The sequence below is a fragment of the Camelus ferus genome, chromosome 1, assembly GCF_009834535.1.
Source record: "Camelus ferus isolate YT-003-E chromosome 1, BCGSAC_Cfer_1.0, whole genome shotgun sequence".
Taxonomy (NCBI): domain Eukaryota; kingdom Metazoa; phylum Chordata; class Mammalia; order Artiodactyla; family Camelidae; genus Camelus; species Camelus ferus.
In genome coordinates this window covers 95,450,847-95,473,784 of record NC_045696.1, presented here as the reverse complement: position 1 = coordinate 95,473,784, position 22,938 = coordinate 95,450,847, and the positions used below count along the sequence as shown (strand labels likewise).

The window sequence follows — 22,938 nt, the reverse complement described above, 5'->3', positions numbered from 1 at the left end:
CAATAGCCCTCTGCAGTCGGTGCAGGTCTTCGAACGCAAGAAGAAGGCCACTGCCAACGTGGCTCACTGCAAACGAGGTAACGGCCTCATCAAGGTGAACGGGCGACCCCTGGAGATGAAGGCGCACACTGGGGTTTTAAGTTTGGTTTCAAATTCTTCCCCTGCCTGGCCATAAGCATGTCACTTAAACTCTGAGCCTCAGTTTCTTGACCTTTCAAGTGGATGCCCTAATGTCTCATTTTCAATGTTGCTTTGAAAAGTAAATAAAAAAGAGTTAGCTCTTCAGTAAGTGGTGCTGGGAAAACTGGACAGCTACATGTAAAAGAATGAGATTAGAACATTCTCTCACATTATAAACAAAAATAAACTCAAAATAGATTAAATACCTATATGTAACACCAGAAACTATAAAACTCCTAGGAGAAAACTTAGGCTATACACTCTTTGACATAGGTCTTAGCAATATCTTTCTGGATATGTCTCCTCAAGCAAGGGAAACAAAAGCAAAAATAAACAACTGGGATCTAACCAAACTTAGACACTTTTGCACAGTGAGGGCACCATCAACAAAATGGAAATACAACCAACTGAATGAGAGAAAATATTTGCAAGTGATATGTCTGGTAAGGGGTTGATATCCAAAATATATAAAGAGCTCATACAACTCAATATAAAAAATATAAAAAAATCCAATTAAAAAATGGGCAGAGGACCTGAATAGACATTTTTCCAAAGACATACAGATGGCGAACAGGCACATGAAAAGATGTTCAGCATCACTAATTATCAGGGAAATGCAAGTCAAAACTACAATGAGATATCACCTCACACCTGTCACAATGGCTATGGTAAAAAAGACAAGAAATAACAAGTGTTGACAGGGATGTGGAGAAAGGGAAACCTCGTATATCGCTGGAGGGAATGTAAATTGCTTCAGCCACTATGGAAAACAGTATAGAGTTTCCTCAAAAAATTTAAAATAGAGCTACCATATCATCCAGCAATTCCACTCCTGGGAATATATCTAAAGAAAATAAAAATGCCAATTTGAAAAGATATATACACCACAATATTCAGAGCAGCATTATTTAAAATTGCCAAGATATGGAAGCAAGAAATCTAAGTGTCCATCAACAGATGAATGGATAAAGAAGCTGTGAGAAATATATATATATATAATATATATATATATAAAATACACACACACACACACACACACACACAACATAGTGGAGCCTGGAGGGTAATATGCTTAGTAAAGCAAGTGAGACAGAGAAAGATAGATACTCTATGTTTTCACTTATACGTGGAATGTAAAAAATAAAAGAAACATATGAATGTAACAAAACAGAAACAGACTCACAGATACAGAGAACAAACTAATGATTATCAGTGGGGAGAGGGGTGAGGAGAGGGGCAAGAAAGGGGAAGATGTATAAACTACTAGGTATAAAATTAATAAGATATAAGGATAGATTTATAGCACAGGGAATATAGCAAATATTTTATAATTTTAAAATGAGTATAATAAATAAAATATCAAATCACTACATTATATACCTGAAACTAATATAACATTGTAAATCCATTACACTTCAATTTTAAAAAAGAGAAAGAAAGAAAGAAGGTGAGAAGAATTAATGTCTTGTGTACTTTAACATTTAAAAAAAATCCTTTGGCAGTATATTATTTTCCATTTTTAAGTTAGGAAAATTGGGGGTCAAGAAGAGTAAACAATGAGCTAATATGGGTCAAAAGACTGCTTTGGAATGATTGGATTTTAATGGTCAAATCTAAAGAATTTGATGACAGGTCTCTCATCTGACTTAAAATCACGTAATATTCTTCTGATACTTTTTGTTTCTTGCAGATCCTTTTCTTTCTGTGATTTTTAATATTACATTGTGACAAATCCACGAACTGACCTCATTTAATTCTCAGAGGACAGTATAAAAATAGATTTTACAATTAAGTATAATATAAATTTATTTGAAAATTTGAGAGAAATTTGAGAATACACATGACATATATTATTTATAAAATAAATAAATGAATGAATGCATGAATTAATATACTATGAAAAGTGTGTAGTGCTTCTGAATCTTGAGTATACACACCTTTATTATTAAGAATTTTATGCACACTATAATTTTCCAGACCCAAAGTTATGTTTAAAGTAAAATTTTATGTTCCATGTGGTCTGCCTTTGTGAAATTTAGAAGGTCATCATGCTTGGGAATTTTCATTGAAATAAGACATTAAGTTTTTTGAGTTTTGAAGTGCCCATTGGAATGTAACAATTCCCATTTAATATCTGTATTTATTTACACTTGATGCTTCAATTTACATACATAGTGATATTCTTTGGGAGTTCTGTAGATTCCAGCTTCAAGAATTTACAACTTTATTTGCAAACTGGAAGTCGTATTCAGGATGCCAAAATAGGTGAAATTACTCCCCAGGACTTTTGGAAATTGTTAAAATAATTTAATGATGCTTTTCATTGTGTTTATGAAACCATGAGTATTAAAATGGTAAAAGTAAAATCTTACATAATTTAACATTTTCAAAAAGTTTTCCTGCTTTGGTGTGCTCAGTCCTGGAGCTTAGAACCATTATAGAACTTATACATGTACACCATAACGAAGAATAAATTTAACTTGAGTAGAGCTTTACATTAACATTAACATTTTTAGAGCATTTCTGACCACGGATATCGTCTTCATGACTCAATATATGGATTCATCTGTATACAAATTCCTACTACTTGCTCAGTTATCAATAATTTTTCACCACTATGTCCTCTCTAATTGCTAACCTTCTCTACAACCCTTGACTCAAGTGTCGAAGCAAATCATTCTTCTTCATTGAGCAACACATCTTGAAAGGCTGGATTTTGCTGAAGATCTAGGGGAAAAAAACACTTAAACTTGAATATCAGACCGTATTTCTCCTCAGTTTTCTCAGCTGTGAATCTTGATTTGGAATTTTAAAAATGTGATCATGGTGATGAGGACATTGTATATTTTTTCTCATCAGGGAGGGGGAGAGAATCTGAGAGGACAGCTGTAGGTGCTTCGATGTCCTTAGGGGAAAGCTTCAATTTAATTTAAAGATACAATATAAATAATATTACAAATGATCAATGTGTTATTTATCTATAATTTATATGTCTCTGTGGCCTCCAATGTCCTGAGGAGACTCTTTCCTGTAGTATAAATAGTAGGTTTGCACTATTACTCACCAAAGACAAAATGTAATTACTTTTTATCCCATTCCACTGATTCTCCTTTCTTTTCTTCTTCTTTCTCCTTTTCTTCTTTTCTTCCTTCTTTTTAAAGCAATCTAATCCTAAAGCTGTTAGATGTAGCTGATAAGAATAAGTTTCTGCACAGGGGCCAGCGGGGAGGGATGGGGAGTCCCCTGAAGAGAAGTCTTCTGTTTGGGGTACCTGAAGTCAAGCAGGATAAGGAAGACATCCTTCTCTGAGAACAGCCAAGCATAAGGCATCAGAACCCAAGAATGTGCAACAGAGTTCCACGTAGGAGGCAGTTTGACATGAGAGGTCTAGCAAAGTGAGGTGTATATTTGTACAGAAGAAGGCAGTGGTGATGGAAGATTGGTTAAATAAAGGGATATTGATCAAATAATTAATATATTTAAGATAATAGAGCCAGCTTTCTCATTGTCACAGAAGGGAGTTTGAATACAGAAAGGGGGCTCACACAGGTACCTCTTGTCTGTGTGGCCTGCTGTTGTCTATGGCAGAGTAAACTAATAAACTCTTCTATTCGCATAAATAAGTAAACAAACAAACAAATACAGAAAGGGGAAAACCAGAATTAAACTTCTATTGGAATTGGTGGCATCAGTATGAAATAGTGGCTTTCAATATGTAGAGCAATAAATAAAAATATAAATGTGTGTATCGTGTATAGTTATATCAGGTGTGTGTATATGTGTGTGTGTACATACACACACAGACTCTAGCTCTGTCCACTAAGAAGCCTGGGAGCAGTGACACACTAATACTCATGAGCATACCTAGCACTGAGATCTTGGATTCTAAATACCACTCTCCAAAAACAGGAAATAGAGCTTGGTGGAGAAAAGGCTAATTTTTGATCTGAAACAGGGCAATACATAGACTATCCTTTTGTGCCAGAAAGTAAGGAAGTGCTTAAAGAATGAGGAAGATGTGTCAAAAGAACATAGTAGGAACCTTGAAGGGTATTTACTGACCAAATTAAGGAAAAGTTGTCCTTTTGGCATAAAAGTAGGTATAGGTCAATGGAACAAATGACGAGTTTGGAAATAGATACATACATACATGGTCAATTATTTTTCAACAATAACTCAAAATAATTCAGTGTGGAAAACATAACCTTTACAGTCAAGATGCTAGAATAATTTTGCTATATGTGTTAAAAAAAAGAAAGAGAAAAAAAAAACTCAACCCTTCTTTCACATACCATATTTTAAAAATCCAATGCAAATGGATCATAGGCTTAAATGTAGAAGCAACATCTGTCAAATTTCTAGAAGAAAAGATAGGGTAAACTCTTCATGAACTTGATTTTAGTGAAAATTTTCAAAAATACAAAGCAAGGCACATTAATCATCTAAAATTTTTGGAAAAGTTGGACTTCATAAAAAATTTTCTTCAACATTTTGAGTAGAACTTGTACCGAGAATAGAGAAAGCACTCTTAACAACTTAAGAAGACAATCCAAACGGGGAAAAAATGTGAACAGACATTTCACCAATGAAGACATATAAATGGTGAATGAAAACTACAAATTAAAACCACAAAGGAATAACACTACACACTCACTAGAATAATTAAAATTTAAAATTTTAAATACCGCCATACTCAAGTATCAGCAAGGATGTGGAACAATCAGAACTTTTATACACTTCTGGTGGAAATGCAAAATGGTACAGTTACTTTGGAAATGAGCTTGGTACATTTTTAAAAATTAATAAGATTCAGCTATTTTACTCCTAGGTATTTACTCTCTCAAAATGAAAGCATATGTTCATACTAAGACTTGCATACAGATTTTCACAGCAGCTTATTTGTCGTCTCCTGAAACTGAAAACAATGCAAATATCCATCAGCAGGTGAACAGATAAACAAATTGTGGTATAGCCATAAAATGGAGCACTGCTAACAATAAAAAGTAATAAATTATAAAAATAGCCACTTAAATTCTTTCATTTGTACCACTCCTTCGAATAATTTGGTACCCCCCCAAACAGTAATGAATTACTAATAAATGCAACAAAACGGATAAATCTCAAAATTATTATGGTGACTGAAGGAAGCCAAGCAAAGAAAGAATATATAATGTATAATTCCATTCACACAAAGTCCTAGAAAATACAAGCTAATAACAAAGAATACAATGAGAACACAGTGTTATTTCAGTGATATTCATACCAAAAATGCATAATCAAATCCAACTACAAGAAATTATCAGACAAACCCAAATTGAGAGATACTCTGTTTTAAAAAATGGCCTCGAATCTTCAAAAGTGACATGAAAAACAAAGACCAAGGAACTGTTCAAAAGACACTGAACTGGTTATGCTTGTTATAAAGGCATTATTGGGACAATTCGGAAATTTGAATGGGGCATGAGGATTAGCCCAGACTCAAGGATCTTAGAGTCTATCAGAACTGTTAGAACAATTAGAGCTATTGACAATACTTGAATGTAATCTGATTAGATGTAGCAATGTGTCAAAAAACATTTATTGGTTTTGTTTATCTTGTAGTTATGTTGAGAAATGTCTTGGTTTGCAGGAAATGCTAAAATATTAGGAGTGATGGGGCCAACAGGTTGGCCACTTACTCTCAAATGCTTCAGGAAAAATGAAATTATTCTTTGCATCATAGCTACAATTTTTCTATAAATTTCAATAGATAATAGATATAGATATGCAACAATTATTTATTATTTCTGCCCATTCTATTCATGTTAATCCTATACAACAATTCAAGAGTCTTTTTTTATAGTTTTCAGATTCTGGTAGAAATTCTCAGTGTCTAGCCTACTGCTCCTACTTGCGCCTCTCCATGACTATATGTAGGTGTGTAGAGGCAGGAAGGCTTAGGTAGTGTAACCACCAAACTAAAATGTGCCTAGAAAACAGACATCCTGAATCATCCTGGGAAAATGAGGAGTTGGGGGGTGGCCAATTTAGGCTTGTGATGTTGGGGATTAGATATTCTCATTTTCTTTTCAGCTTCTCTCCATCTTTTATTCTCAAAGTCAATGGCATTCTTCTGCTGTTTGCTGCTGTGCTGGGAGTAACAGCTGGGCAACCCACCATCTGCTCTGTCTGAGTGCTTTCAGGGTCTCATGGTCTCTTCTCATTTGGATCCTGCCCTCCTTTGGCTTTCACAGGCATTATAGTGGGACCAGACACATGAGGTTCTTCCTGAAACTACTCAGCCCTGACAAGCTCTCCAGCTGGAAGTCCCACCTCCGAGCCCACCCCACAAGGGAACATGGAAAGGTCCAGAAAGATAAATATTGAGTCCTTCTCTGTTTCTTCTCACAATATCTCTGAACTTCTTTGTTACATCAGTGAAGACATATTCTCTTTCTTTTGGACTTCAGCCTCACAGCTAAACTTTAATAACACATATATGTACTTTTTCAGCGTTAATGGAGAAGATCTAAGATCTGATTATCAGACATGGTCTTTGATGTTGTTACATATGAACTAAAGGAATTTGGAAATTACTTCCTCTCTCTAAGCAAAGCAAAGCAAAACAAAACAAAACAAAACAAAAAGTCCTCCCTTTTTTGATGCTTCAGAATCCTATTTTAAATGCCAGATGTTGAATATTAACCCTTGCTTTCTCACTGTAATCTTTCTGTATCAATCCTAATGTGACTTTTTTTAAGCTGGTCTGAGAAAAGCTCACTGCAGAAAGACAAAAGAGAAAAGCATAAGTAGTATTTTTTCTAGTGTGTCTTTCATGAAACGTTTAAGTTAAATAACTTGTCTTGTCCCATGTAACTACTGGGAGTTCAGTAACCTCCTTTAAATTTCCAAGGATTCCAGGGTTATGAAAGGGATGGATATGCACTTTTGATATTCATCTCATGTCTCTGAATACGCATTTCTGTTACTGATTCAATTATCAATCTCCTCTTACCATCTTGTCTTCTAAACACTGTACTTCCTCCACACTCCACCCCAAGCATTAACCCTTGACCATTCTCCATCATTAGGCAAAACATCACATATGGTTGTTGTATGTAATAGACTTTTGCTGAAGTTTCAAGGAATATAAGCAAAGAAGTAAAAAGAAAAACCTTAAAATTTAATAACAAGCATTACTCTTTCTGTATCTATCTGTAGTTCCATAGTTGCTCTCTTTCTAGCTTTCCAACACTTGTTGGGAAATCTTTAGCCCTTCTCACCCCTTCCCCACTATATCCAGGATTTCAAAACCTTTGAGATTCTTTTTCCTTTGTAATTCAAAGAAACTCCTTTTGTGTCAAAAATCTCCCAATCAGACATGCTCTTGAGACATCCCCTTAACCTAACAAAATGTCTCATTAAGATCTCCACTTGCCTCGCCACCAAATGTACACATTTCTTCCTAGAGGACGTCTGCCATCCTCCTCCAGCAGAAGTCTACAGCCAGGTAGCCCAAGGCTATAATCTGGCCAAGAGACATATTTTATTCATCTGCAGAATTTGCCTTTATTTTCCTTCTATGCCTGTTTCACCATTGTATTTTGGAAGCAGACAGTTTACTTTTAGGTTTTATAGGTCCAGAGATAGAAAGAAATTTTGCCCTATGATGGTTCATACCCAGAGTTACATTCATATCTGATTTAGATGATGATATTTGGGATTGAGACACTGAAAAGATTTAGATGAGATTATAGATTTGAATTGATGCTAATGAGATTTTTAGGGGTGCTGACATGGGGTAAATGTCCATGTGGGATGGATATGAGCTATTGGGGCTAAAGAGAAGACTGTGGTAGTCTGAAAAATGCCCCCTCACCTCAAAAAAAAAAAAAGATACTTACATAAAATCCATGGAAACTATGAATGTTACCTTATTTGGAAAAAAGGACTTTGTCAGACGTGATTAAATTAAGGATCTTGAAATGAGGGGATAATCCTGAATTAGCTTGGTGGGCCCTAAATCCATTGACAAGTTTCCTTTTAAGGGAAAGGCACGGGGATAATTTAGACAGATGGAAGAGGAGAAAATACTGACACAGAGCAAAGAATGCAATGTGAAGACGGAGTCAGAGATTAGAGTGATGTGGCCCCAAGCCCAGCCATGCCAAGATAGCCAATAGAAGCTGGAAGAGAAAAGAAACAATTTATCCCTTAGAGCTCCCAAAAGACGTTCAGCCCTAGAATTTCAGACTTCCAGACTCCAGAACTGTGGAAAGATACATTTCTATGCTCTGAAACTACCAAGTTTGTGGTCATTTATTACAGCAGCTTCAGAAAACAAATACAATGTCTTCTTTTTTGCATATATGTCCACTCAATTGCCAATAGCTATAACATAGCTAGTTATAGGAGGAGAACTTATTAATATTTGTTTTTGCTTAAATATAATAAAGATTAGAATGTTATAAATTGTATAAACCCATTTATATACAAAGAGTGATTCAGAAACTAAATATTGGAAGAAATACCACTATAATATCCATTTGGGAGAGTGAAAGGGATTATCTGAAAATAAATCCTTCTTAGCTTCATTAGATTAGATTAGATAGAGGATAAAAATGCCTCTCATAGAGCATCTTCTGAAATACAAAAATGGCTGAATTTATTCAACTAGCCCAAGATTCACATTGTTGAGGTTATGTGTGTCCTAGTATGTCATTGGAGACTTGGGAAAATTTTAGGGACATAGCAGATCATTCATTCTTCATTTAACGTTTATTCAGTGGTTACTGGTACTGGGCGTTGTTCTAGGTGCTGGATCTACAGTGGTGAGCAAAACTAAGAAAGTCTGTACCTCGAGGCATTTATATTCTCTTGGGAGAGACAGATAAGAAACAGGTAAATAAATATCTGTTATCAAATAGTGATATATAATGAAGGAAAATAAAGCAAGAGGAAATATTCACCGAGACAGAGAATGCTATTTTTAGTGAAGACTTTTAATTATCCTCAATATCCATTTTCCTGAGTGATAGCAGGAAACTTGGCTACCTGGTTAGAAACTACATTTCTCAGCCTCCTTTGCTGTTGGGTTTACCATCTGACAATGTTTTTAACCAATAGAACATGAAGGAAAATGACAAGAGTAGATTTCAAGACACATACTTAATAGAGAACACCCTTCTTTCTCTTTCTTCCCTTGGTTGAAATGTGAACCAACTTAAACATTGACTGTAGGGAATGATCCCAAATAGAAGAGACCTGTATCCCTGAAAGATGTCTGGAAGAAGAGGTGCCTCTCTATCTTGGATCCCCTGCTTATTTCTGGAATGTTATTAGAAAGACAAATGCATGTCTTTCTTGAAAATCTCAATATTGGGTCTCTTTATGATAGCAGCTAAGCCTGTACCCTAACAAATAAATATTTTTAATTAACATGATTTGTTAGGGTTCCAAATCCAATTCCAGTATGTGTGGAACACCATCTGGGTGTTCTACAACTTTTCTCAATTTTGACACTATCTAACCAGAGGTAGAATCAGATTCCACAAGTTAATTGTTTAGTCCTGTAAGACTGTCCCAACCCCCAACTTCAGACTTCAGATGCCAATTGCAAGCCCAGTTTGTCATCTATACTTCTGACCAACTGGCTATAAATCAGAGGTTCCCATGCTTCTTCCTGCAGTTTGATTAATTTGCAAGAGCAGCTCACAGAACTCAGAGAAACATTTTACTTATGAAACCACCAGTTTATTATGAAAGAACTGCAATTCAGGAACAGCCAGATGGAAGAGGTGCATAGGGCAAGGCATGGGGAAAGGTCAAGGAGCCTCCATGGCCTCCCCAGGTGTGTCACTCTCCCAACATCCTCCACATGTTCCTCAACCTGGAAGCTCTCCAAACCCTGTCCTTTGGGGTTTTTACATAGGCTTCATTGCATAGGCACAGCTGATTAAATCAGTGATCGCTGGCTATTGATTCAACCTCCAGCCCCATTCTCCTCCCCAAGGTTGGAGAATAGGTACTGAAAGTGGCAAACCTCTAATCACATGGTTGGTTCCCCTGGCAACTAGTCCCCACCCATAGGTTACCATTGGGCTTTCCAAAAATCACCTCTTTAACACAACAAAAGGTACCTTTATCTCTCTTATCACAAGAAAGTCCAAGGGTTTTAGGAGTTCTGTGTCTGGAATAGCGTGGAAAACCGAATACATATTTCTTATTATAAATGACAGTATCTCACGTGGACTGGGTAGGCCTTTCTGAGCAGAGACCAAATGGACTAAGGGAGTGAAGATTGTGGAGAGGTAGGATGGTATGTTAAGAGCACTATCTGCCTTAGTTCGGGTTGCTTCAAAAGAAAATCTTGTAAAAATTGAGCGGGTGGGGGTTTACTTTTTTTTTTGAAAGGTGATCCCAGGAAACACATTTAAAAGAGTGAGGAGAGATAAAGAAAAAAGAGAGATAAAAGCTGGTTACCCCTGAGTGTAATAGGAGCTCCACCCCATTCAGGAACTTCTGAGGAACTTTGTAGAACATGTCTCAGAATAATACCCTCTAAGAGATGAGGGACCAGAGGGTTTATCCACTATATCCATCCCCTACGTAGAGTTTCTTCTCTAGCATTAAAGATCTAAGTTGAGCAAGTCCCCAAACAACAACCAGAAAAAGGTCTTAGGCTGACAAGTATAGATACCCAGGCTCTTGTGGTAGGAAGCTATAAGCTTTGTGGAAACTTACACTATGACAGCAGATGAACTCAGAAGTAGGCTAAGGAACTATGTGGAAGGATATTAACAGTGTCTGATGGCCAAGGTTCAAATCCTTGCTCTGCCATGTACTAGATGTGTGACTCTGCTACATACTAGGGATGTGACCTAGGATAAATTGCTCAGCCTCTCTGTACCTCAGTTTCCTCATCTGTAAAATAGATACGGTTATAGCACCTACCTACTTCATAGGATTGTTGTATTATATATTTTAAAAGTTATTATATATGTAGTAATTAGAATAGCACTTATCACAAAGAGAGAATTATTTGTTATTATTATCTGAGATGACAATAAATTTATGAAATCTAAACCATAATCTGTTTATTGTTGAATTTCAGTGCTTGTCACAGAGCTTGACAATAGTAGATGCTGTATAAATGTTTAATGAATAGACAACAAAGAAAGTTTGAGGCTATTACTAGACTTCTTGAATGTATAAGAGTATTAGAGGGAGAACCAGACTAGTCACCTGTAACCAATATCCTCGAAGGACTACCCAGAAGACATGTATAATATCACCCTAAGACAAACTTCATTGTGGAATCAGTGATTGGACTTGCTTCATGAAGGGTCTAAGGTACAGTTTAATAGGGTTTCACAAGCCTATTTGCTTCAGTAGTTTCCACATTCTCTTGGGTTATATTCACATTTCATAGAAAACTCAGCTATAAATAAAATTGAGGGAGTTTTTTTTTTTTTTTGACAAAATAGAAGAAAATCAAGGTCTAGACAGCTATTTCTTAAAGAAACCCTAAGCCAAGAGATTGTGCCGATAGTTAAGAATGTTGCCACTTGAAACCAAAAATTGAGGCTAAATTTGAAATTTCCAGGAGATTCCCTAAGGAACAGAAAGCTAAGGAAAGGCAAGGGAACTTTTGTTATGACTGTATGGGACAGACATGACTGTAGGGAACAGAGTGTAGAATCCTTGATGTAAGAAATGAGAGAAGAAACAATGTGTACTCCACACAGCAGGCAATTAGAGCCATCAGTGGACCACCATGGAGGATAGAACACACTGAAGGAGGATGCTTATTGAAAGTCTAATGTGGACCTCAAACCTTTGCATTTAAGATTTAAAGAAGCACTTTAATTTAATCCTTATAATACTGCTTTGAATAACTAATATTATCCATGAAGTAATGCTAATCTATCTCAGTTCCAAATCCATGATATTTCCAGGCAAGTTAAAAGGAGTGAGAATATCATACAGTCCCTAAACATGAGCTATCTACTACACCCAGAATATTAGGGAAAAAAACTCCTGAAGAATTTGCAAAAGAGCATAAGGATAAAAAAATGTCACCAAACGCTATGACTACCAACTCTGACCACTTCAATTATTTAAAAGCAAGGAAGGAAATATCAATTGCCTTAGCCCCTCTAAAAGTATCTCTGTGATTAGGATAAAACCTCATAGTTTTCCACAAAACAGAGAAAATAATAATGTCCTTCCAGATGACCAAGTACATTTTAGATTCCAGAGGCTCTGTAGGAGAGGGGTCCTGCTAAGTGACCATGTGAGAACTCGGGGTTCTCCAGAAAGGTGAGGTGGTGAAAACTTTGAAGCTGGTGGTACCTTCGGAGGAAATACGGATTGTGAAAATACGCTCCACTTTAGTTTGCTTTGGTTCTGAAAGGAAACTACTTTAACAAAGAATCTACTGTAAACTACAAAAGAGACCTTTTTTTTTAAAGAGACCTTAACTTTTGAATTTAGGTAGACTGTGTAATATAGGTAACTTTTGCTTGGTTTTGCTTTTCAAAGGTGTATTGCTGACATTACAAATAATAGGTCTTTGGGATGCATCTGATTGTTTAGAAACTTTAAAGGAACTATGTATTTGGGGGTTTTGTTATTGCTGGTTTTCTTTTCTTTTTCTTTTTCTTTTGGTTTATGCGTTTGTTTCTTTTTTACTGTTTTTCATCACTGAGAAATGAATAAAGTAAGTGAGCGAGATCAAGTCTAAAGACCCTTTGCTAAAATTTCTTCAGCCATATCCATTAACAATATATCAGTTATCTCAACAAGCACCAAGGAGCAAAGGGAACTGATTTCTTTTCAGATATTTTGTCTATGAAATTTTTCCTGGATAGGTTTTCTTTATATTTTAATCTGGCAATAAATTTCCAGTTGACACCAACCTTGCCATCTTGTTTCACTGTGTAGAGACCCAGCCCAGCCTCATATGTTAATTGAATTTAGAAAAAAAAAGTGATTATTTGAATTTCTATTAACAAGAAAAAAGTTTTTATTAGGTTAAACTATATAAAGTTACTGGCATTAAACTATTTTTTGCTTCCAAGTTGCAATTTCGTATACTTTGATCTAATATATTCCTGGTACTTTTACCAGGAATAAGTGATTCCCTTACTAGTATCTCTACAGGTCAATGAGATTCTGGAATATACTCTTTTTTTAAACATTTTTTATTGAATTATAGTCATGGAATATACTCTTGATTATGAAAGATTAAATACAATTATGGTCTGAGAGACTATTACCTAAATTTTGGAAGCAGTAGTGTTTGTAAAGCATAACAAAGTATTCTGTTAACCACATACTTTATTAATTTTTATTTGTTTGTGCAACAGTGTTGTTAAGCTTGTACCATAATATGGTGACTTTAAAATATAGGACCTAGAGTCAAAATTCATGGATTTCAACCCTGGTCTTCCCCATATTTTAGTATGTAACACTCTCCATATTCATTTATGTCTTCATGTCAAATGTTCCTTTTCTATAAATGGGGACACCAATAATGACATTTGACTCATAGAATTGCATGAATTAAGTGAAATAAAAACTGTGCCTCACAGTACCTGGCTCATAGTAACCACTCAGTAAAAGTGAGCAAAATAGGTAATTCTGTTGTCTTGGAGCTAACAGTAAGGGAGACAGACATAAATACCACAACTGCCATAAGTTTTATAAAGAAGAAATGTGCAGTCCTACACAGGTATGAGTAAGATACTCTGTGGCAATCAGGAAAATCTTCCTTTGGAAAATGAGCATTTAGCTGAGGTCTGAAGGATAAACACTAATAAATCAGGTGAAAATTTGGGGGAAAGCATTCCAGGCAGAGGAAAATCCATGCCCTGTATTTTGAGAGAGTATGCATTTGGGGAAACTGAATAAGGCCAGCAAGTCTAGGTGCCCAACTTATGCAAGTGAGGAAGAAGTTGGGGCCAAGTCACATGGGGTCTTTTAAGTCATGTAAATTCCTTTAAATTAAGGAGTGAAGTCATTGCCCAACTATGCTGCATAACAGAAACCTTTTTCTTTTTAAAATAACTGGTGTGATTTTTTTGTTTTGTGGTGTTTATTAAAAATAATTTGATGTAACTTGGCTTCCTGCAATTTTTTAAATGAAGGTGGACAGACTATTTTTGGTCCAGTTTCTCTATTTTAAATACATATATAATTTCCAAAATTCCCTTAAATGTGAGGTTTGAGGGCACAGTCCTCTAGATTGTTTTCCCAAGACTTCTGACACCAACTACAAGTTAAGGGGCTTCCCAACCACCCTCTGGTTTGAGAATTCACTAGGAGTGCTCACAGGACTCACTGAGAGCTATTGTATACATGGTTATGGTTTATTACAGGGAAAGGATACATACCCTTCATCCTTACTTACAGATTAAGAAATAGTGAAAATAAAATAGAAAACAAAGGCACATTAAATGAATCAAAAAAGTTAAAGTGAATTACTGTTTCCTTGAGAAAATTATGGCAAGATTGATGAAGGAGAAGGAGGAGAGGAAGGTGGAGGGAATAGTGAGGAGGTAGAGATGGGTGAGATTAAAGAATTAACATTAGAAATTTAAGGGAGACTTAACAGATGCAAAAATTTAAACATAATATAAGGATATTATGAACAACTTTATTTCAATAAATGTGAACACTTACATAAAATGGTCAAATTCCTAGAAATCGAATCCAGAAGAAAAACACCATAGTCCGATAACCATTAAAGTGCTTGAACTGCTAGTGAAAACATCTTCCCACAAACCAAAAACAAAAGTAAAACAAGTTCAGGTATGGCTTTTTCAGCAAGTTCTACCAAACACCAAACACCAAACACACACATACACACACACAAAACCACTTTAGTCTTACATACACTGAACCAAAGTATATAGAAGAAGAGGAAACATTTCACCACAAGCAGCCTAGATTCAAAGTCAGGGGACTTAAACTCCACCTCTTATGGAAGAAACAGCAAAGAATTTGTAACTCATCTTTAATCGACCACAAAGTGGTTATCTAAAACATTGTAATAAGGTGGAGAGTGTCACTGGATCTCTTCATTTATTTCAAAGAAAACAGCAAAGTAGACGTAAGCTTACATAGAGTAGTAGTACTATAAATTAAACTTGCAATGATATTTATTTTATTTGTAGTGTTTTAAAATGGAATCTCCAAACAAATGAAATAGCTAATACTACTATACAGATGATGGAGAATAAGGGGCAACCTGCACGTATCTTACAGAGAATTAGCTCTGTCATATTACACATCTTCACTGGTACTCATATAAACTGATTCTGTCTGTGCTTTGCAATTTTTGCCGTCCTACATTTGGGGAATGTAACAAATTCTTTTTACTAAAAAAGTATGTATTTCCACTTAAGTACACTATTTAGATATGTCTTTAATCCATTTGCACATATTTTTATCATCTCTTACAGATTGTCTTGCACACAATAGGCATTCAGTATTTGTTGAAATTCTTGAAAGGAAAGATGAGCAGAAAAGTTCTAAGAAGACAATAATCTGCTTTGTAATTTATAGGAAGCAATTGTGTCGAACATTTATAACAATGATGAGGAAGAACAATTCCTGAACTTAACCTAAACCCTAATGAAGGCAACTTGCCAGTTTCCCTTGCTATATCTATAGCACATGCTCCCTAGAGTATTACTTCACTGCAACTACCTATTATTTATGTTTCATCTGCTATATTTTAAACAAAGTTGTAAAAAAATTGTAAGAATGCTTTTGTCTCAAATTTGGATTTTAGTTCATTCTATGGTGTGTATATGACTTTGTTACTTCTTATATATGGGGACCAGGAAGATCAAAACTATATTAATGGCAGATTTCTAGTACAATATTTTTGTTAATAACTCTGTCAAAGTCTTTTATATATGAGCTTGATGGATTATTCTTTACTTTTGAAAATTTATTTTAAGAAAGTTTTTTTTTTTGGAAATGGATTATAAGTATACAGACATGTATTCTTATGTATCGACAACTATCTAAAATTCTATAATACTTTCCTTTTATCTTGCAACCTTTCATTCACCCATTCAAGAAATTTTAGTTGAACTCTGACAATGTTCCTAATGCTATGATAGGCATTGAGGTCAAATTGTGACTAGAAAATGCTGCCAGGTAAAATGCAGGATTCCCACTTACATTTGAATTTTAGGTAAACAACATACTTATACTAAAACTTATTGTTTACCTGAAATTCAAATATAACTGGGTGTCCTGTAATCTTTTTATATTTTATTTTATTTATGCATGCATATTAATTATGACAGCCCTAGTAAAAATACTGTTACTGATCTGTCATAATTTAAAGTCCATTGGGCAAGGCAGATACTAATCAAATAATCTTGCAGGTAAATAAAAAATTATACTGAAGTGTTACCAAGGCTAGGTATAGAGCTATAAAAGGATAAAATAGTCAGTAGAGAAACCTGGTCAGAAAGGGAACATCAGGAGAGACATCCCTGTCATGGTGACAGTGGACCAGAGGCACTACAGGGAACTACACTACAGGCACTACAGAGATAATCTCATGCTATATTTTAAATGACAATTTTATATTAAAGGGGGATGTATCTAACTTTTATGGTATGAGTAGTAGAAAGCCTGACTGCACACTGTGAGGCAGAAGCAAAGACTTGTTTTTTAGGGGAGACGCAGTGTCTTTCCTATTTGGCTTCTGACTGATAATGAAGCCAGATGGTGCAAATTTTAGCCCTGTGTGTAAAGGTGATATAGGAGAGGTACATTTCGATATTCAATCCCCAATATTATAGGCATTTTCTGGGATCAGAGAAGAAAAGTTGCTTGTCCCATCAGGTCCGTGGCCTTCGCTTCTGCCAGAAGTGAGAGGGAAACATGCCTGGTTCGAAGTAGGAGGGGAGACTACTCAACACAGGCTGGTGGGAAAAACAAATCTATGATGCACTCACATGGGAGCTGCCAGACAGGAGTGTTGCAAGTGACCACACCCAGCAGTGCCTCTGGCAGGATTCAGGCTCTCAGACTTTCCCAACAGCCCAGCACATAATTCCTCCCCGCTTTCCAAGTTTCTCTGTGCATGTAATAAAAAAAAAAAAAAAAGTCTTATATAGTTGTATTAATTATTTAGCTTTTGAATATGATCATTGTTCATCAGCATCATTATAACGAAAACAATCCTGCCTCAGGTTTATATATGTTATTCCCATATGTTCAGGCTCCTTTAATTGTCTTATTTATCTTTTTGATGTCTGCTAAATAAAAGCAAGAGTGACTGTTATTACACCAGTTTTTATGGATGCAGGAACCTGAGCGTAGTCTCTCTAGGTGAGTTGCCAAGTTCCTTTTCTGACACAATCCACAGCAGGCTAGACTGCTGACCCCTTCTCCTTACTTTATCTGGAGCTGTATCAAGCTAGTCAGAAACGCAAGCACAAACTGACTGACTGAAAATAATTATCTTGAAAAAATATTCATAAATATAAATAATGTTAAATCACAAAGTACTAGGGGGAGAGTGTAGCTCAAGCAGTAGAGCACATGCTTAGCATGAATGAGGTCCTGGGTTCAATCCCCAGTACCTCCTCTAAAAATAAATAAACCTAATTATCTCCCCCAGCCTAAATCACAAAGTACTTAGTTGTTTTGTTAAACCTTATCAAAAAATAAACTGATATATGTAACAGTGTAAAAAAGGCCACTTGTCAAATTATAATATGATTTGATTCCATGACTTTTTTATTATGGCAAATAACACTATTAGTGACTGCAACTTTTAACTCCCATAGATAGCATATGCTCTAAATTTCACTAATAAAGCATGTGTACTAAAACCTGTAAATGTGGTAATACTTAGGTTTTTTCCTCCAAAATTATTGAGTATTTTTGAATTGTAATAATGTATCCCTTCATAAAAAACCAGTGCTTATGGGGGTAAATTAAAGAAATCTGTGTTTTTAATATCTTAACTTCTTTGTATAGCACTTTGTTTTCTGAATAACAATATTTTTCATAACTGTCTCTATCTACCTTAAAAGATTTAATGTACATTGGCCTCTAACTTGGTATAAACATCAAATATATAAAGAATGTATGGTTTTTATAGTTATGTAATGCTATATTTTTTAATGCAAATATTTTATTTTTCTAGAAAGGTTTAGAAATGAATACATGTGTTTTTTTTTGAAAGAGCCAGCTTTGGTTTACTCAACTTTATAAAAGCTAGAGAATTCCCTGCATATAATTAGAAACTCTACTGTTGAAATCCTACCTTTGTATGTTGGTTTCTATCTTGTTTCTCTGAAATATGGACAGGTAAATTTCAGAAAAGAATTGACTATTTCCACATCAGACCTCAAAAATGATTTTACATTTTTTCTTCAGCTTGGGTATGTTCTTTGGAGCTGCATTGGATACTGTAGAGCAAAAGCAGTTCTAGATTCTTCTTTGTCCCTCTCTCTGCAGTCAAAGCAACCCCAGTTTTATCTGTACCTGGAAACATTGCAAATAAAAAAGGGTTCCCCTGAAAGCGGCGACATTACTGGAACTGCAGAGCAGAAGTATATCTCCTAGATGTTCCAGACCATCTGTATGACTTTTCGATCTGCGTATGAGATATGCCACCAGATTTTGAAATTAATTACTTAAGTTTTGAGGATTATTTTATAGTGAACACACCTGTGACTAATGAGAATGTCGTGTTGTATTTCAGATGGGCTAGGATTTTTATTTTTATTTTTTCAGCATTTTCTTTTTTTTTTAATTGAGTTATAGTCAGTTTACAATGCTGTGTCAATTTCTGGTGTACAGCACAATTTTTCAGTCATACATGAATATACACATATTCATTTTCATATTAGGAGGTTTAAAAGAAAGGAAGGAAAGAAGGAAAGTGGGGAGAAAGAGAGGGAGGAAGGAGGGGAGGAAGAAAGAAGGACTGTTTTAGAACTGCTACACACCATCTCTGTAGATTGCATGGAATTCCCTCTTCAACAGCACTATGTGGAAGATGAAGGGCACTTGAGCCCATACTTGCTGCCAAGCTCTGAGGTGCCAGAAACTATTTCCGGTGAATCCCTATCATAATCCTATGACATTGGTGTATTAGTTCTACTTTACTAATGAGAAATCTAAAAATCAGAGAGATACTGAAAGAAAGGAATCTTCCAGCTAAGCTGAGATGAAGGCTTTACAATGCTTTCCTATTGCCCACACGGGTCTGTCAGACAGATTTCAGACTGAGAAATGCGGAGGGGTGTTTAGAACAGTAAAAAGTCTTCGGAGGCAAAAGTTAACTTAATGGAAGCCTCCTGGGTTGAGGTACATAGAATGGATATTTAGAGGAATGGTGGTGGTCAAGAAAAGTGCCCAAAGCAGAAAATTTTTAAAGAATTTGAGATATTGCCAAATTCTTCTTCTCCCTTCATCTAGTCCAACCCTACCATAGCCCTCACCCACCAAATGGAGGAGTGAACAATGACTGGGTGGTTCCAAAGCCACAGTCTACCTGTTTCCCAATTTCATGTGAGGCTGGCACTATGACGCTCTTGAACTCTGGTTTATCTGGACTGCATCACCACTGGGTTCCCCAAACCCTGCCTAAACTTCATTGCTTTCATATACTTTCATTTCCCAAATCTGTAAGAACTCAAAAAAGTCATCTTGTGATTTGCCCTGGTGCCATTTGGTTTCTCCTTGTTGTCGTTGCTTCACTTGAATATTTTCTCAGAGTCTTAGCAAAGTTAAGTTTCTATTATGCTCCTTTTTGCATTGCTAAGAAGGGAAGATCACCTAAATCACATTTTAGTGCAGACTCACTGTTGACTCTTTACAGTAATTACATTCTCAGCAATCAACCATAGTGTCACATTTCAAAAGTCTTGGAATAATTTTACTTGTTATGATTCAGATTCACTTTTTGGAATCTTATCTAAAAATTAAATCACTTAAATGATAGTATGGTCTTAGAATCTGTCATAGTTAACATTACCTCCTCTCTTTGTATCGTTTAAGCGTACTACAAGTAACAGAAAGTGATTAGATTCTGAGTAACTATTTCCTTATAAGACATCGTCATCTGGGAAAATAATATTTTAGATGTTCCTACTAGTCTACAAGACATTATTTCTAAATGGAAGTACTGGAGTAATAATGCTTACCAAATTCCAACTTTGTTTTACCTGCAGAAAGTGAATTGTTCTTTTAATTTTTTAATCATCTGTGACTGGTGCCTCAGTTTTTTCCTAAAGTTTGTCATTAAAGCACTTACGTTCAGAGACTATTTTGATCATGTTAGGAACATTTAAAAACTGGAGGTGGGGGAGCGGGAATGGCTCTTAGCAGAGCATCACCTGACATTCAGTAAAGATATTTTGAAACATTAATTCCTGCATTGGGGCAGAACCCATTGTGTCATTATGGACTGGTGTCTGGAATAACTCTTTCCAGCAGACCTGCAAGGTCATCAACAGTAGAGTCCTCTCTTTCATGCAAACATCTGCTCAGCTAGCTTAATTTTTTATCTCCTTTTTTTTCAACTCAAATGGATTTTGTAGGAATTTGTTGTGTGTCACACTTCATCTCACAAACAGAGTGATTTATCTTTGAACCAGCAGCAAAGAGACTATGAGGACATATGAAATAGACTCTATCAAGAAAGGTGCTTTGTAATTATGAATTATTATGACATACTGTGTGCTATAAACATCTGAGCACATTCTAAATTTGTAAGATATGTATTCCTTGTCTGGTATATGATGCTATCATATACCCTATGACAATAATCCTGTAAATGTATAATGCTTTATTACACTGATTATTACTTTATTGTTGGTGCCTTTTCTATTTGAGAACAAAACAAACTAACAAAATAGATATTTTTATTTCACATAAAATCATAATGTCAAAGTGAATCAATCATACAAAGACATTATTTATAAAACCTCTGACTTGTTCAGATGAATGGATCCCAAAAAATAAAAGACTAGTCATGAAAATAACACTCAATTAATATTCTTGGGCCCAAAAAGAATTGACTTGGGTATTTAAAAAGTTAAAATAAAATAATGCTCTGTGTTACATTTCTATATCTGTTGGATTTAGTTTTTGCCAAAAGTATCTATCAGAGGCAACTTGTGCATCTTTTTAGTTTAGTGACTTGGAGTAGGAAGAAAGCAAAAGCAGTGAAAGATGAGAACAACACTGGTAAGAAGTTCTGAAATCTAACAGATAGAAACCTAATAGTTTTTGAAAATCATGCTCAAGGCCAAATTTTTTTCATTGAGAAAGAAACAACTTCAGTCAAGTTTTGTATAGCATTCAAAATATTTCCATGATGTGACAATTTTATTTCATTTTTTATTTTAGTTTTATTTCATTTTTTGGTTGCTGATATGTTTGTTTTTGAATTATTGATTATATATTGAATCTCAGCAAAGGTCAATCATGAGACTTGGAGAGCCATGTCAAGAGCAATCTGGTTCAGCTAATTTCTGGGATGTTTGCCTATTTGCTAATAGATTATTCAGACACTGAAGTTTAGCCTAATTCCAGTTATGCAAATAGAAATCATTCTTGGCCAAAAAATTACATCCTGATGTCATGTCATACCAGAGGTGAACATTCAAACTACCAATTGTCAAAGAGATTGGAGTCTTTCAACTAAAAATAAGCATTACACATTCCAAGACAGGAAGACAAGCTTGGACATTGAAATACTCAATAGTGGAGGAGCCTCAAAAACACCCTAAACAGCCCACTAAAACAGACTATCATTTCCAGTTTCTTTATTCCTGTCATCACTGCCAGTATTCCACCAGTTAACCAGGCTCACAACATTAAGAGTTAATTCAATCCTTTGCTTGGCGTCCTGAGCAATCAGGCACCTTCCTTTTTCAGCAGTTTCCAAATTGCCAGATCTTTATTACCTCTTTCTAAGGGGATTTTAATAGGTTAATTGTGTTCCCTGTATATATTCCTTTTCACCAAAGGGAAAAAATTTTGCTTGCTGATGCTACAATGATATTTCTAAAATAGGTAGGTAGGTAGGTAGGTAGGTAGGTAGATAGATAGATAGATAGATAGATAGATAGATAGATAGATAGAGAGAGAGAGGATAGTGATGGGGTTCAGGGCAGGCCACCCCAAGATGAACCACTCTGGCATGTAGACTATTTTGAGCTGAAAACAATTCAGGCCCAAAAGACTCAGGAAGAATCTTTGAACATCCTCCTTACTGCCAAGAAGAAATTAAGAAAGGAGGCCTGCACCAGGAAGGACCTATCACCACAGATAACTACAGTGAAGTATGAATTAGACGTGGTAGACAGGAAGGAACCTAGCAAAGCCCACTTGATCAAAGTCGTCTCTGTGTCCCATTGTCTTTGGATGGCCCAGCAACATTTATTTACCGAACATTAACTCTCTTCATCTTCCTGTGAATTGCCTTACTTCCCTTTGAAGTCTCAGAACCCTATCTCTTTCTCCTTGGTCCAGAATAATATATATGTCACTTGACCTTGCTGTCTTTGGAATTCTTCAGACTTATGTGATGTGATGTACACATGCAGCAGATTTGATTTTCTCTTGTTAATCTGCTTTATGTCATTTTTATTGCCAGTCAAAAGAACTAAGAGGGGAAAGAGGGAAAATTTCCCTTCTTCCACAATAGATTAGAAAGAGAGAGATGATAGATGTAGACAGCACACTGTTTGAGACCCTAATAAAGTCCTCAGTCTGATATTCAGT

At 35.5% G+C, this 22,938-nt stretch overlaps 1 long non-coding RNA gene across 1 annotated transcript; it reads right to left on the bottom strand.

Moving 5' to 3' along the window:
• Positions 1-21,495, bottom strand: LOC116665714. The gene is made up of 3 exons (XR_004322363.1): positions 21,485-21,495; positions 6,337-6,342; positions 1-128 (listed from the first exon to the last, which is right to left on the bottom strand). It is a non-coding gene; the product is annotated as an uncharacterized LOC116665714 (long non-coding RNA).
• Positions 21,496-22,938: the final 1,443 nt, after the last annotated feature.